Below are 17,297 nucleotides of genomic sequence, written 5' to 3'. Positions count from 1 at the left end.
GTAAGCCTTTCAAAAATACAGATACTAGAGCCCCAGCACTCATGATTGAAAAGGTCTGAAATGGGAAGAGACTTTGTTTTAGAAAGGTCATCCACGTTACAGAGTAGAAAATAACATGGAACACGACTAGACTTGATACTCCGAGAACAACAAAGAGCCTGACGCCACTGGCGGGACACAGCAGTGAGAATAGAGAATACAGGTGGGTTCTATAGATACTCAGGAGGTAGAATAAACAGGGCTTTATGACTGACCGAATGGGGCATCTAAGTAGCAGTCGGGGTGGCCAGGGAACAGAGGATTAAGAGATGATGGTGACGTGGAAAGCTAGGTGGTGGTAGCATTCACTTCAGAGAACACAGGGAAAGAGGAAAGAGATTTGAAAGCATTTTCAGTAGCACCACAGGGGTAAAAAGCCACAAAGAAAGAGTAGAAGCAATTCACTCTAGAAAAGTGGATGGACAGAGGACAGAAAGAGAAAATGAGCGAAAGTTAAGAAGAAACAAGGAGTTACTTTAAAAAGGGTTTGGTGGGTTGTTTTTTTTTTTTCAAGATGGGAGATCATGCTCTTATGCTGATAACAAAGAGTCCACAGAGAAGGAAAGGCTCTTTGAGGATCAAGGTTAAGAGACAGGCATCTCTATAAACCAGTGGGGTTCTGAACCAGGGGTGATCCTGCTTCACAGGAGACATCTGACAATGTCTGGACACATTTTTGGTTGTCAAAACTAGGAGGTGCTACTGGCACCTGGTAGGTGATGGCAGGGATGCCGCTCAACACCGCACAGCGCACAGGGCAGCTCCTCACGACTAAGAAGTATCTGGCCCACAGAGTCAACAGCGATGCAAGCTGAGAAATCTTACAACAAACCAGGGCTCTGCGGGGGGTGGGAGTGAATAAGATCTTAAGAACTTGACACTGTAAACAAGAGGAAAGCAGAAAAGAAGAACCTAAGTAGGCTACAGTCAAAGAAAATTTTTTGAGAACACACAGTGCTTGAAGGCAACAATAATTAGTTATTTATATCAACAGTAAAATTTACTTTGTTCTAAAGAATATAAATATTACTGATTCATAATAAATAAAAGTACCTATAATCTTCAAACAAGGGGAATACAAAAATTGGGACATTTTTAAAGGCCTTACAACTATAATTGAGGCTCCTAAGATCCTTTTTGTATCTACAATTTCTCCAGAATAAAGATAATTTATCCACTTAACAAATACATTCATTCCACAAACATCTGAGAGCTCACTGTTTGCCAGACATTATTCTAAGCCCTAGAGATACAAAGCCATTCAAGATATGTGGTCTCCGCCTTCAAGAAGCTTAGTGGAAAAAAGAGACAATTACAAAAGACCGTGAAGAGTACTATGATAGAGATATCCTTGGGAGGCTATGAGTGCATAAAGAGGGGTATCTAACCCAGACCTGGAGTGAGAGAGGATGGGGTCAAAAAGCGAACTGGGAGAGATGGGTGCCTTTAAAGCTAATTTCTAAAGGAGCTGCAGGACAGAGGTGAAGGGCATTCTGAGGAAGAAACATGTGCCACAGAGCCAGGTAGATTCTAAGAACTTATAAGTACCATCCGTGTAGCTTAAGCAAGAAATGAGGCTAAAAAATAAGCAGGAATCAAATCAAGCAGAACATTAAAAGTTAAAATGTTAAAAGTTAAAAACTTAAGAGACAATAGGAAGCCACCGAAGTATTATAAGCAGAAGTTTGGTGTGATCAGATTGGTGTTTCAGCAAAACATAAATAAATCACTGGCACAAGGCTGAGAACAGATTGGGGAGGGGATTTAAACAGAGACTGAGAAAGCTGTTAAGGGCTGCTACAATGATACTGATGAGCAAAAATAATATTTTAAAAAAACAAACCTAAGGTAACAGCAGTAATGAGACATTAGAAAGATAACATTCATAGGACTGGTAACTAACTAGATCTGAAGAATAAAAAAGAGGGAAGAGTCAAAAATGACTCTTAAACACCAGTAAGTGATTGTGAGAGTGGTAACATTCACTGAAGTAGAAACAGCAACTGAGAGTATCCAGCACTTGTTACTATGTGTAGGTCACTGTGCTAGGACAACAGACCAATGAAGTAAATATTACTCCCATTTTACATAAGAGAAAACAGAAGTTTGAAGAAATAAACTAATTTCTTTAGTGACCTAGTAGATGGTAGAACCAAGAGTCAAACTCATAGCCATGTGACTTTACAACCGAAACCACTTCCTAATTACATGTTTGAGGTTGAGGTTGATCATCACAGTCTTTGAGATGCCTGTGGGACACAAAACTCCTAGATCATCTAAAACAGAATGGGATGAGCCTGAAGCTCAGCAGAAAAATCAGGTCTGGAGATACAAATCAGGAGTCAGAAGGATGACAAAGATAGAATAAGTAAATGTGAAAACTCAAAAAGGCTTATTGTTGGCTTGCTAACTAGTTCATATTTCGAAACATGGAAATTTCATATTAAAAAGTCTAGATTTCTAATTTCTCCTGAAAAACCTGAAGCTCTGTCAACACTGGATACTATATTCTGAAACCGCAACAATCTGCTGGAGCCCTGGACAGGGCATTGATTCTTTAATCCACCAGAGTCCCACCATTCCTTATGCTTCACCTCTTCGTCACTCATTTATGTTACCTACCTAGCTCCTGTAAGTATTTGATTAAAAACCTGTGATATGGAAGCTGGTCAAAGGCAAGGCAAGGCAAGGAAAATTGAGATCAACCAGGGAAGTTCTCAGTGTGCTCAAGAGAAGAGGACTAAAGACAGGACCTAGGGAACATTACCATTTAAAGGGTAGACAAAGAAAGACGGACCACAAAGAACAAAATAAGGAAACAAAGAGAGAGGATCTTAGAAACCACCTAAGAGAATTTCAAAAGAAAAGGTCAAATAATTCTATTGGTCATTTAAGGTAAAGCCAGAAAAAGGAGTCATGAAAAGTAACATGAAATTTTGGCAAGATAACTCTTTTAAGAAGTTTGGCTGTGGAGGACAGAAAAGAGCACATAAATGCAGTGAATATTTATAAACCTACATTCCAAAGGACAGGCACGTAGGTGAGAAAAAAAAATTGTTTTAAGTTGTTTACCCCATAGTTCTTTCAACAAATACTTACTGAGGTTCTAATAGTAATTTTTAAAAAGGCAATGAAGATAGTAAAGAACAGAAAGGAATTCATCCTTCAAAGAACTTATAGTCTCACAGCAGAGCTAATAAGTACTCCCAAGCTACTATGATACAGGAGGGAAATGCTAAATACCATAAGAAGGACATATGATACAAAAAAAGACTTAAGTTCAGAGGAAGAGACTGGGGTGGAAGAGTTCCAGAGAGAAGTACTTGAACTCAGCTTTTTCAAAGTACCTTAAAAGGTAGAGTGCTGATTTTTTTTTAATGTCGAAAAGCATACTATACGTGGAATCTCCAATTCCCAACACTAAAAGACAAAAGTGAGCTGGAGGCAGTAGGCTGAAATCACAAGAGGACATCACAACAGGACAAGTTTTTGACTGAGACAAACGTCCTGGCTCTCCCAACCTTGCGATCTTAAACTTTGTGAGCCTCCATACTGTTCTTTTCTAAAAACCAAGATAATAGCTACCTTAAAGGTTTTTGAGAATACCCATGTAAAGGCTCTAACAGTGCCTAATACACAGTAAGTTGCCATAAGTGGTAGCTATAGCTATTTTAGAGTTAGTGCTCTAGTTAAAAATTTATCTTTAAGTCAGGGAAGTACAGTATTTTAATTGTCAGGTCCTCTAATGTCCGTACTACACTTTGAAAACTGCAAATACCATTACCACATGCAATAATATATCATGAAAGTATAACACTGAGAAGCAAAACTGTGGTGTGTTTGAAGATCTTCAATCTCTAAACTTAAGTCTGTTTTTATACTGCATTAGCTTGATCTTAAATGGGAAACTGCACAGCTAAAAACGCAGCAATCACACTCTGAAACTGGTACTCAGGTTACTGTAATAAAATAGAACAAATCAAAATTTTCCTTTCCTATGAAGTCAGGAAAGCATGGAATTCTAAATCTTTTTCTGCAAATGAGGATCACTGGCTCACCTCAACTCCCTCATACCTCAGGTATGATGGTACAGCATTAACCATTCACTAAGACCTCTAGATCCTTTTTCACAAGGCAAATAATCCTCCTTAGATTGTTCTGTACCTGCTTTCTATTTAACTTCACACTATTTTCATCTTTTACAAGTTATATGCTATTTTAATCTAAATCAGGTGACATTAATCTAATTAAATAGAACTGAATCCTGCAATGCACAAGCTCAAGGAAAATACCCTCAAATTCACCTGTTCAGGATACAGTATTGTGCACCTGCCGTTCACGGTAGTTGTACTGGTTTACACACTCCACCAGCAGAGACCAAGTGCCTGTTTTCTACCTCATACTAGATTTTATCTAGTCTTTAGATCTTTGTTAATCCAATGGGCAAACAAAGGTGCATGACCACATTTTTACCTGTGTGTGACCAAGCGTGGGAGGACGTGTGGAACGAGCAGTGTCAGGAGGAGCGCTCCTCGTGTGGAATGAATTCTGGCAAATGGAACTGGAGAAAGAGGAGGCCCCGGCTTAGGACCAGCCAGGGTCAGCCGTCACGTGTGGTGACGGTGAGGCCGGAGACCTGCTCACCCACCCACAGGCGCCCGACGGAGAGAAGCAGCGCAGGTATAATGTGCAGCTGTCCTGAAAAAGGCTCCCCTTCTGGGATTCTTAGCATCAGGGTATGCCAGACAGACCGTGCTTGCGTCTCCTCCTCTGTCCGAAGTTTCCTTGGGTTCCTCACAGATGCCTTTGTACCCTTCAGGTCTCGGCTCAAATGGCACCTTCTCAGAGAGGCCTTCCTTGACCACCCTATTGAGTACTGCAACCCCCTCACTGCCCCCATGTACTCCCCTGCTTTATTTTTCTCCATACTCATTATCACATTTATCATCCTGCATGTTTTCCTTATTCCTTTTGTTCACTGTCTGTCCCATGTCCCTCTGCAATGTACTCTCCATGAGGATGGGAGTCCGCTTTGTTCACTGCCTTATTCCCAGTATTGTACTTAGAGCAGTGCCAGGCATACTAGATTTGCAATACATATTTATTATTATCATTCAGTATTCAGTGAGTGAAATTCTATTTGGCAAGGCAGTATAGCTTAGTAATTAAACTTGCAGGGTTGGGCTCATTTGGACCTGAGATCAGCTGCGTGACTTTGGTCAAGCAACTTAACTTCCCTAAGCTTCTTTCCTTAAAGGTGAAGTGGGGGGCTTCCCTGGTGGCACAGCGGTTCAGAATCCGCCTGCCAATGCAGGGGACACGGATTCGAGCCCTGGTCTGGGAGGATCCCACATGCCAGGGAGCAACTAGGCCCGTGCGCCACAACTACTGAGCCTGCGCTCTAGAGTCCGCGAGCCACAATTACTGAAGCCTGTGTGCCACAACTATTTAAGACTGCGTGCCACAACTACTGAAGCCCGCATGCCTAGAGCCCGTGATCCACAACAAGAGAAGCCACAGCAATGAGAGGCCCACGCAGCACAGCGAAGAGTAGCCCCTGCTTGCTGCCGGTAGAGAAAGCCCACATGCAGCAGCGAAGACCCAATGCAGCCATACATACATACGTACATGAATCTATTTTAAAAAACAAAAAAAGAGGTGAAGTGGGGTTCATGAGAACACCTTGTCCTTGATTGGGTTGTAAGGATTAAATGCCTGGCACACACTAGACACTTAGAGGCTATTGTTATTGTTTCATAAGCTGTGTAGACTAGCAGTCTTGGTTTGTCTTTTCTGTTTCTAGGCTGCTCATTTGAGGCAAGTGTGCATGTGTGTGCAAATGTGTGTGCACACGTGTGCACTCTAGCAAATTTATCATGCTGTGAACGAACTAGGCCACCTTCACAGGTACTTTTAAGAACTGGAGTCTCAGCACAAACAGTCCCCATTTTTTACTCACGACAATGGGATGTTTTATAATAAAGACACTGTAAATCAACTATATTTCAATAAAAAAATTTAAAAAAAGAATGAAATGAAAAACAAACAAACAAAGATGCAGAATGGATACAGAGAATGGCAGTAACAAACTGATTCATTTATCCATCCACCCAAGAAATATTCATTTCATATGTACTAAAAGACAGGCACTGTGCTAGGAGCAGGTAATAAAGTAGGGAACAAGACAGAAAAGATCTCTGTTCTCCAAGAATATACAATTAGGGAGGCAAACATCAAAACAAACACATGGGACTTCCCTGGTCAAGACTCCGTGCTCCCAATGCAGGGGACCCGGGTTTGATCCCTGGTCAGGGAACTAGATCCCACATGAAGGCCGCAACTAAGGAGCCCACGAGCTGCAACTAAGGAGCCTGCTGGCAGCAACTAAGACCCAGAGCAACCAAATAAATAAGTAAATAAATAAATATTTTTTAAAAAAACAAACACGACTATAAATTGCAGCAGATGCTATATGATGGAAGAGAAAGGGTATAATGAGAGTGAAAAATTAAGCAGAAAAGATCTGTCTGAAAAATGATATAACAAGACCTAAAGGTTAGGTATGTAGTTGTTAACTGAACAAAGAATGAAGCAGAAAAGCTCGTTCAAAAGACAAGTTAAAAAAAAAGGTAATATGGCTAAAGTATAGTGGAGAGAGTGGTAGAAGACAAGGTTAGAGAGGGGAAGGAGTAGATCTCACAGGACCTTGTAAGCCAGGTAGAGGTGTTTAGAATTTATGTAAGATCATAGGAAGGGGACTTCCCTGGTGGCGCAGTAGTTAAGAATCCGCCTGCCAATGCAGGGGACACGGGTTCGAGCCCTGGTCCAGGAAGATCCCACACGCCGCAGAGCAACTAAGCCCGTGTGCCACAACTATTGAGCCTGCACTCTAGAGCCCACACGTCACAACTACTGAAGCCTGCATGCCTACAGCCCATGCTCCACAACAGGAGAAGCCACCACAATGAGAAGCCCGCGCACTGCAACAAAGAGTAGCCCCCGCTCTCTGCAACTAGAGAAAAGCCCGTGCACAGCAACAAAGACCCAATGCAGCCAAAAATAAATAAATAAATATTTTTTAAAAAGATCAATGGGAAGACAATAAAGACGAATAGTGAGAACTGGATTTTTAAAATATCATCCCTCTAACTGCTATGTAGCAAATGAATAGAAAGGAGGAAGAGTGGAAACAGAAAGATCATTTAAGAGGCTATTCCATAAACTAGATGAAAGATTATGATCCTCTGAAAATAGCAGTAGAGCTGACTATGAAGAAAGATGTGTCTGAAGTGCATCTAGAAGTTAGAATCACCTAAACTTGATAAGCTATATTTGGTAGACAGAGTAAAGTATTTTGCATCAATCCCAATTTTGTTCATTACATGTTGTTTCTTTTGAATTTACCCGTAAAAACAACACATACTCATTATTAAGAATTTTAAGTAGATGGGAAAGTAGGAAAAAAAAATCAACCACAAAGACTGTTAATATTTTTATATATTTTCAAACTTTTTGGTGCAGAGTTTATGGTTTTGCTCTACACAGTTGCCTATATACTGGACAAAGAATTTTTAATACTCTTACACTTACCATACATATTTTGATTTCATTTTAAAATATTTTTAAATGTTTTGAATATCATTTTGATATCAATTGAATACTGCACAGTTGACCTGATTTTACAATATTCTACAAATATTTATGCAACTAATATGCCCAGATACAATACTTGCTGCTAAAGATGCTACAAAGAAGAAAACAGATACCATCCTTGCACTCGTGGAGCTTAAAGTGAAGGAGTCACACGTTAAATAATCACACAAATATTAGTGCTATGATGAAAAAGTAGAATGTGCTATGACAGAATACGAGGGGTAACTTAAGATTAGCAGTACCAAAAAAAAAAAAAAAAAGAAAAAGAAAAAGAAAAGAAAAATTTGCAGTAAAGGGTAGGCCTTTGTAAAGTGACACATAAACTAAAAGGAAGTCCTTAGGGGAAGTTCTAATTTTACTTGCCTAGACCTCTTTCCCATTTCTTTTCCAAATAGCACCCTATTTTCTATTAGGGAAGTACCCCTCCTCCACTTCATGCACTCCTGGCCCAGGGATGAACACGTAACCCAATCTGAGGCGAACCATCTCTGCTGGGAAATTACACCTTGAATGCATGCTCATAAGGGCCGAGAATGATCCCTGAATTAGATCCGAGAATTCCCTAACTTAGGGAATGATCCCTAAGTTAGTCTAATGGTAATAATATTAGGAGTCTATTAGTTCTTGTTCACCTCGCCCTTTAAACTACCCTTATTTCTCTCCTCCAAAAGTTTGAGAATAAGGTTTTTCTATTAATTCTCTAAAATAACTGTATATATCCAATAAATTACTTTTTGCTTACATTCAACAGAACCTACTTCTGTGGCTTACGTACAATGGACCCTAATGGACACAGCCACTGTGGTATAATAAACAAAGAAACAAGATGCTCATAATGAAGCTAGGGACTTCCCCCGGTGGTCCAGTGGTTAGGACCGCTGTAGGGGGATTAGGACCCACTCCAAGCTTCCACTGCAGGAGGTGCCGGTTTGATCCCTGGTTGGGGAACTAAAAAAAAAAAAGAAGCTAGAATCCAGCCCAAGAGTCAGCTCAGGTAAAACCTTGCAGGCCATAAAGGACTTTCCAATTTTGTAGTAATGGAAAGCTATTAAAGCGTCTTAACCAAGAGAGTGACATGATCAGAATAATATTTTTAAGAGATCACTTTGAATACAAAGTGAACAATGCCTTAAAAGACAACAGAAGAGTAGAATCAGGGAGATAAGTTAGGTAGTTATTGCAATACTTTACACAAAAGATTTTAAGTAACTTAAATTTGGTAAGAATTATGGAGTGAGCAAAGCAGAGGCTCAGGAGTGAGCCCCAAGGAATTTCAACACCAAATCAGGATAAAGGAGAAGTCACAAAAAACTAAAAAGAAATGGTCAAAACAGTAGGACAACCAAGTTAGGGGAAGTGGAAAAAGAAGAGAAGGGGAAGTGATGTAAGATGGTCATGTAAGAAGAAAACTGAAAAATACTCACTGGACTTGACAATGTGAAAGCTATTCCTGACCTGAGCGGAGTAGTAGTTGCAGAAGCCAATACGAAGTGGTTTTAAAAAATCAATCAATCAATCAATGGGGGAATTTCTGTTTCTGGCAACAAGGCAGACTCGACAACCTAAAAACCTTCCTAATTAAAAGTACCTAAATGTGAATAGCTAAACCCACACAAAAAAAATTAGGGGTCCAAATAAAGAGGAAAGGCTTTAACAGCTGCCCTAAAGCAGCCAGCCTATGTCAGGAACCTAGCTAGGAGCTTTGGCTTTAATGCCCACCGCAAGGAAAAGAGATAAAACCTTGGGTCTCCAATGGAGGGAAAGCTGAAATTGATGAGACCTTGTTTGTATAGTTTAGACTTCCCCATGGCTACACTTTTAGGGGAAAACTAACCCATCCCTTCTCCACTCCACCCCCAAAGACCCCCACAAAACACAAAACCCCAAAATCATAGCATACACAGGGAGAAAAATAAAATAAGGAAGTTTGTCCAATTTGATCTGAGCTTTGGATAGAGGATGGAAGATCTGCCTTGACAATTTACAGCCACAGCCTTGCCTTCAAATAGGTTTTGGGTCTGAACTTACACCATCTGCCTGGTCTGGTAAATCCCAAGTACTGAATCAACATAAGAAGGGGTCAGGCAGTACCGTCACTTGAATATATAGCAGAAGCAAACGCAAAACCTCTTTGAAGGGATATATCCTCAACCCAGGCTAGAAAATGAGTTTGCAATCCAAAATTAGAAAACATGGAAAGAACAATCCCCTTGATCACAAGTTAGTGGACATTAAGATTTGACTATCTTCTAAGAACCTTAGAAAATAGAAACAGCAAATAAAGATTATGAGATAAAGATTTTAAATGATTAAGAACCTAAGAGAAGAAATCAAAAATATGAGAAAGGAACAACATTCTATATAAAAAAGAAGAACCTGGGATATCCTTCTCTGGTAAGCAGAATTTCCCATGTGTTCCATCTCCTGGTTATTCAATCAAACACTAATCTAGGTACTGCTCTGAAGGCACTTGGCAGATTGAATTAAGGTACTCATCAGCTGACCTTAAAATAGGTGGATTATTCTGAATATGAGGGTGGGCCCAGTGTAATTGAATGAGCCCTTAAAAACCAAAGAAGGGCAGAAGAGTCAGTGGGAGATGCAGAAGAGAAAGCAAGAGAAATGCGGCAGAAGGGGACGTCAAGAGAGATTCTAGGTGTGAAAAGGATTCAAATCATCACCTTTTCTGGCTCTAAGATATAGGGACACATGTGCAAGGATGGGAGAGAAGCCTCTAGGAGCTAAGGGAGGCCCTTAACTGACCAGAAATGGTGACCTTGCTTCTACCACTCCAAGGAGAGAACTGGATTCCACCAACAACCTGAATGAGCTTGGAAGCGGGTTGTTCCCAGAGTCTCCTGACAGTAAGAGTTGGCCAGCACCGTGATTTCAGCCTTGTGAGAATCTAAGCAGAGAAACCAACTTACCCAACCCAGACTTCTGATGGTGCACTAAGAAATTTGTCTGTTTTTAAGCTGCTAATATTTGTGGTAATTTGGTACAGCAGCAAGAGAAAACTAATATACCTGCAGTGTCAGAAAGTAAGGAAGCATTAAAAGAATAGTGGGGACATATCAAAAGGACATGGAGTCAGCTTAAAGGGCTCCCAATGGCTAATTGTGAACAATCTGAGCATCACAACAAATCGATTATAACCCATACAAATCCATAAGTCCATACTGAAATAAACTGAAAGTTTGATGAGGAATGGAATATTTACAGTCTCACAGTTTATTCCACAAAATACTAATTATAAGGGGGAAAGAAAACCTTTTCATTGGAAAAGTCTCATTACATGCAATGTGAGAAAATGCAATGGAAAGATCACTTCTAAAATATATAACCCTGGGTCTTCCCTGGTGGTCCAGTGGTTAAGAATCCACGCTTACACCGCAGGGGGCACGGGTTGGATCCCTGGTCGGGAACTAAGATCCCTGCATGCCACGTGGTACGGCCAACAAAAAAAATAAATAAATAAAATAAAACAAATAGCCTGAACCTAGCAACTTAAAAAAAAAACAAATCCAAAATAACTGGCCTATAATCCTCAAAAATTAAGGCAGCTGTCAAAACTCAGATGGTGTCTAAAGACTAGATGCTAGTAATATGGTGATATTAATTTCCTGTTCTTGATAGCTGTACAATGATTTTGTAGGAGAATATCCTTGTTTGTAAGAAATACTTAGGTATTCAGGGCTGATGGGGCACTATGACTGTAACTTACTCTCAAATGGTTGAGGAAAATAAAGTTCTCTATATCTGCAATTTTTCTATAAGTTTGACACTGTTTCAAAATAAAAAAATATTTTTAGATGTGAGGAAAGTGCTGAACACTCTTAAAAAACAAGAAAGAAAAACAAAACCAGACCAGGTCCATTAAAAAAAAACAACAAAGAATTCCTAAAATTTAAAAACACATTCACTAAATAGAAACAATTAATTAATAGAGCTAAAGAAATGATGAGTGAACAAAAAAGAGCTAAAGAAATTACACAGATATAGCACAGAGAGATTAAGAAGTGGAAATTATAAAAGAGAGGGTAAGGGACATGAAAGACAGATGAAAATCTTAAAAAAATTCCTCAAGAATAGAAAGAATAAGAAGAGTAATAATTTAAGATATAACGGCTACAATTGTGTCCAGAATTGATAGCAGACATGAATTCTCTCAATGAGGAAGTACGAGAAGATCTTAAACAAGGGAGTGTGGGGAAAACAGTCCGAGGTTTAGGCACACAAATAGGAATGTGGGATTAAAGAGTTTGGGTTTTTTGGTGTTTTTTTCAAGAGGAAAAGACTAGAGCATGTTTAGATGTAGATGGGCAAAGATAAGTCATAGTGAAAGAGACGGTAAGGAAACTAAAATGGCAAGGTCTCTGAGAGGGCAAAAAAGGATAGATGAGATCCAGACCACAAGTAAGGATTAGCCTTTGATTGTAGGCAGGACGAGAGAGAAGGAAAAGACGATAGACACAAATCAAGTAGGTTGCAGAACTGAGTTATGAGAAGATCAAGGTTTTTCTGGGAGTAAGAGGCAAAGACATCTAATATACTGGGGATGGGGAAAGGGGAGGAAGAGTTAAAAAATGAACAATCATGGCAAAAATTAAGAGCTTCCTAGAGATGTGTACTAGCATTGCGAAGCAATTTAAATATCACTCAAGGCTAATATCATGAATCTACAATGGCAGGAATATGTACATGGTGTGATTTTGTCTATAGAAACACTTAGGTAAGATGAAGTATAAAAATATAGGTGGGAAGAGGAACCAAGATGGCGGAGTAGAAGGACATGCTCTCACTCCCTCTTGCGAGAACACCAGAATCACAACTAGCTGCTGGACAATCACTGACAGGAAGACACTGGAACTCACCAAAAAAGATACGCCACATCCAAAGACAAAGGAGAAGCCACAATAAGACAGTAGGAGGGGCACAATCACAGTAAAATCAAATCCCATAACTGGTGGGTGGGTGACTCACAAACTGGAGAACACTTATACCACAGAAGTCCACCCACTGGAGTGAAGGTTCTGAGCCCCACATCAGGCTTCCCAACCTGGGGATCCGGCAACGGGAGGAGGAATTCCTAGAGAATCATATTTTGAAGCCTAGTGGGAATTGATTGCAGGACTTTGGCAGGACTGGGGGAAACAGAGACTCCACTCTTGGAGGGCACACACGAAGTAGTGTGCGCATCGGGACCCAGGGGAAGGAGCAGTGACCCCAGGGGAGACTGAACCAGATCTACCTGTTAGTGTTGGAGGGTCTCCTGCAGAGGCCGGGGGCGGGGGGGTGGGGGGGTGGGGGGGGGTGTGGCTCACCGTGGGGACAAGGACACTGACAGCACAATTTCTGGGAAGTACTCCTTGGCGTGAGCCTTCCCAGAGTCTGTCATTAGCCCCACCAAAGAGCCCAGGCAGGCTCCAGTGTTGGGTCGCCTCAGGCCAAACAACCAACAGGGAGGGAACCCAGCCCCACCCATCAACAGTCAAGTGGATTAAAGTTTTACTGAGCTCTGCCCACCAGAGCAACAGTCAGCTCTACCCACCACCAGTCCCTCCCATCAGGAAACTTGCACAAGCCTCTTAGATAGCCTCATCCACCAGAGGGCAGACAGCAGAAGCAACAAGAACTACAATCCTGCAGCCTGTGGAACAAAAACAACATTCACAGAAAGACAAGATGAAAAGGCAGAGGGCTATGTACCAGATGAAGGAACAAGATAAAACCCCAGAAAAACAATGAAATGAAGTGGAGATACCCAACGCTCCAGAAAAAGAATTCAGAATAATGATAGTGAAGATGATCCAGGACCTCGGAAAAAGAATGGAGGCAGAGATCGAGAAGATGCAAGAAATGTTTAACAAAGACCTAGAAGAATTAAACAACAAACAAACAGAGATGAACAATACAATAACTGAAATGAAAACTACACTAGAAGGAATCAATAGCAGAATAACTGAGGCAGAAGAACGGATAAGTGACCTGGAAGACAGAATGGTGGAATTCACTGCTGCGGAACAGAATAAAGAAAAAAGAATGAAAAGAAATGAAGACAGCCTAAGAGACCTCTGGGACAACATTAAACACAACAACATTCACATTATAGGGGTCCCAGAAGGAGAAGAGAGAGAGAAAGGGCCAGAGAAAATATTTGAAGAGATTAAAGTCAAAAACTTCCCTAACATGGGAAAGGAAACAGCCACCAAAGTCCAGGAAGCGCAGCGAGTCCCATACAGGATAAACCCAAGGAGAAACACGCTGAGACACATAGTAATCAAATTGGCAAAAATTAAGGAAACAGAAAAATTATTGAAAGCAGCAAGGGAAAAACGACAAATAACATACAAGGGAACTCCCATAAGGTTAACAGCTGATTTCTCAGCAGAAACTCTGCAAGCCAGAAGGGAGTGGCATGATATTCTTAAAGTGATGAAAGGGAAGAACCTACAACCAAGATTACTCTACCCGGCAAGGATCTCATTCAGATTCGATGGAGAAATCAAAAGCTTCACAGACAAACAAAAGCTAAGAGAATTCAGCACCACCAAACCAGCTCTACAACAAATGCTAAAGGAACTTCTCTAAGTGGGAAACACAAGAGAAGAAAACGACCTACAAAAACAAACCCAAAACAATTAAGAAAATGGTCATAGGAACATACATATTGATAATTACCTTAAACATGAATGGATTAAATGCTCCAACCAAAAGACACAGGCTTGCTGAATGGATACAAACACAAGACCCATCTATATGCTGTCTACAAGAGACCCACTTCAGACCTAGGGACGCATACAGACTGAAAGTGAGGGGATGGAAAAAGATATTCCATGCAAAAGGAAATCAAAAGAAAGCTGCAGTAGCTATACTCATATCAGATAAAACAGACTTTAAAATAAAGAATGTTACAAGAGACAAGGAAGGACACTGCATAATGATCAAGGGATCAATCTAAGAAGAAGATACAGCAATTATAAATATATATGCACCCAACATAGGAGCACCTCAATACATAAAGCAACTGCTAAAAGCTATAAAAGAGGAAATCGACAGTAACACAATAATAGTGTGGGACTTTAACACCTCACTTACACTAATGGACAGATCATCCAAAATGAAAATAAATAAGGAAACAGAAGCTTTAAATGACACAATAGACCAGATAGATTTAATTGATATTTATAGGACATACCATCCAAACACAGCAGATTACACTTTCTTCTCAAGTGCACATGGAACATTCTCCAGGATAGGTCACAACTTGGGTCACAAATCAAGCCTTAGTAAATTTAAGAAAATTGAAATCATATCAAGCATCTTTTCTGACCACAACACTATGAGATTAGAAATGAATTACAGGGAAAAAAACGTAAAAAACACAAACACATGGAGGCTAAACAATACGTTACTAAATAACCAAGAGATCACTGAGGAAATCAAAAAATACCTAGAGACAAATGACAATGAAAACACGACGACCCAAAACCTATGGGATGCAGCGAAAGCAGTTCTAAGAGGGAAGTTTATAGCTATACAAGCCTACCTCAAGAAACAAGAAAAATCTCAAGTAAACAGTCTAACCTTATACCTAAAGGAACTAGAGGAAGAAGAACAAACAAAACCCAAAGTTAGCAGAAGGAAAGAAATCATAAAGATCAGAGCAGAAATAAGTGAAATAGAAACAAAGAAAACAATAGCAAAGATCAATAAAACTAAAAGCTGGTTCTTTGAGAAGATAAACAAAATTGATAAACCACTAGCCAGACTCATCAAGAAAAAGAGGGAGAGGACTCAAATCAATAAAATTAGAAATGAAAAAGGAGAAGTTACAACAGACACTGCAGAAATACAAAGCATCCTAAGAGACTACTACAAGCAACTCTATGCCGATAAAATGGACAACCTGGAAGAAAAGGACAAATTCTTAAAAAGGTATAACCTTCCAAGTCTGAACCAGGAAGAAACAGAAAATAGGAACAGACCAATCACAAGTAATGAAATTGAAACTGTGATTAAAAATCTTCCAACAAACAAAAGTCCTGGACCAGATGGCTTCACAGGTGAACTCTATCAAACATTTAGAGAAGAGCTAACACCCATCCTTCTCAAACTCTTCCAAAAAACTGCAGAGGAAGGAACATTCCCAAACTCATTCTATGAGGCCACCATCACCCTGATACCAAAACCAAAGATACTACAAAAAAATAAAATTACAGACCAATATCACTGATGAATATAGATGCAAAAATCCTCAACAAAATACTAGCAAACAGAATCCAACAACACATTAAAAGGATCATACACCACGATCAAGTGGGATTTATCCCAGGGATGCAAGGATTCTTCAATATACGCAAATCAATCAATGTGATACACCATATTAACAAATTGAAGAATAAAAACCATATGATCATCTCAATAGATGCAGAAAAAGCTTTTGACAAAATTCAACACCCATTTATGATAAAAACTCCCCAGAAAGCGGGCATAGAGGGAACCTACCTCAACATGATAAAGGCCACATACGACAAACCCGCAGCAAACATCATTCTCAATGGTGAAAAAACTGAAAGCATTTCCTCTAAGATCAGGAACAAGACAAGGATGTCCACTCTCACCACTATTACTCAACATAGTTTTGGAAGTCCTAGCCACGGCAATCAGAGAAGAAAAAGAAATAAAAGGAATACAAATTGGAAAAGAAGAAGTAAAACTGTCACTGTTTGCAGATGACATGATACTATACATAGAGAATCCTAAAACTGCCACCAGAAAACTACTAGAGCTGATTAATCAATCCATTTGGTAAAGTTGCAGGATACAAAATTAATGCACAGAAATCTCTTGCATTCCTATACACTAATGATGAAAAATCTGAAAAAGAAATTAAGGAAACACTCCCATTTACCACTGCAACAAAAAGAATAAAATACCTAGGAATAAACCTACCTAGGGAGACAAAAGACCTGTATGCAGAAAACTATAAGACACTGATGAAAGAAATTAAAGATGAGACCACCAACAGATGGAGAGATATACCATGTTCTTGGATTGGAAGAATCAATATTGTGAAAATGACTATAGTACCCAAAGCAATCTACAGATTCAATGCAATCCCTATCAAATTACCAATGGCATTTTTTACAGAACTAGAACAAATCATCTTAAAATTTGTATGGAGACACAAAAGACCCTGAATAGCCAAAGTAGTCTTGAGGGAAAAAAACGGAGCTGGAGGAACCAGCCTCCGTGACTTCAGACTATACTACAAAGCTACAGTAATCAAGAGAATATGGTACTGGCACAAAAACAGAAACACAGATCAATGGAACAAGATAGAAAGCCCAGAGATAAACCCATGCACCTATGGTCAACTAATCTATGACAAAGGAGGCAAAGATATACAATGGAGAAAAGACAGTCTCTTCAATAAGTGGTGCTGGGAAAACTGGACAGCTACATGTAAAAGAATGAAATTAGAACACTCCCTAACATCATAACCAAAAATAAACTCAAAATGGATTAGAGACCTAAATGTAAGACTGGACAATATAAAACTCTTGGAGGAAAACATAAGAAGAACACTCTGACATGAATCA

General features: G+C 39.7%; 1 protein-coding gene across 8 annotated transcripts in view; it reads right to left on the bottom strand.

Moving 5' to 3' along the window:
• The window catches only part of MLLT10 (MLLT10 histone lysine methyltransferase DOT1L cofactor), a 250,065-nt gene that overhangs the window by 29,886 nt on the left and 202,882 nt on the right, over window positions 1-17,297 (bottom strand). The window lies entirely within an intron of this gene.

This window comes from Eschrichtius robustus, chromosome 1 (assembly GCF_028021215.1).
Source record: "Eschrichtius robustus isolate mEscRob2 chromosome 1, mEscRob2.pri, whole genome shotgun sequence".
In the NCBI taxonomy this organism is placed as follows: Eukaryota; Metazoa; Chordata; class Mammalia; order Artiodactyla; family Eschrichtiidae; genus Eschrichtius; species Eschrichtius robustus.
This window is presented reverse-complemented; position numbering and strand designations above follow the sequence as displayed.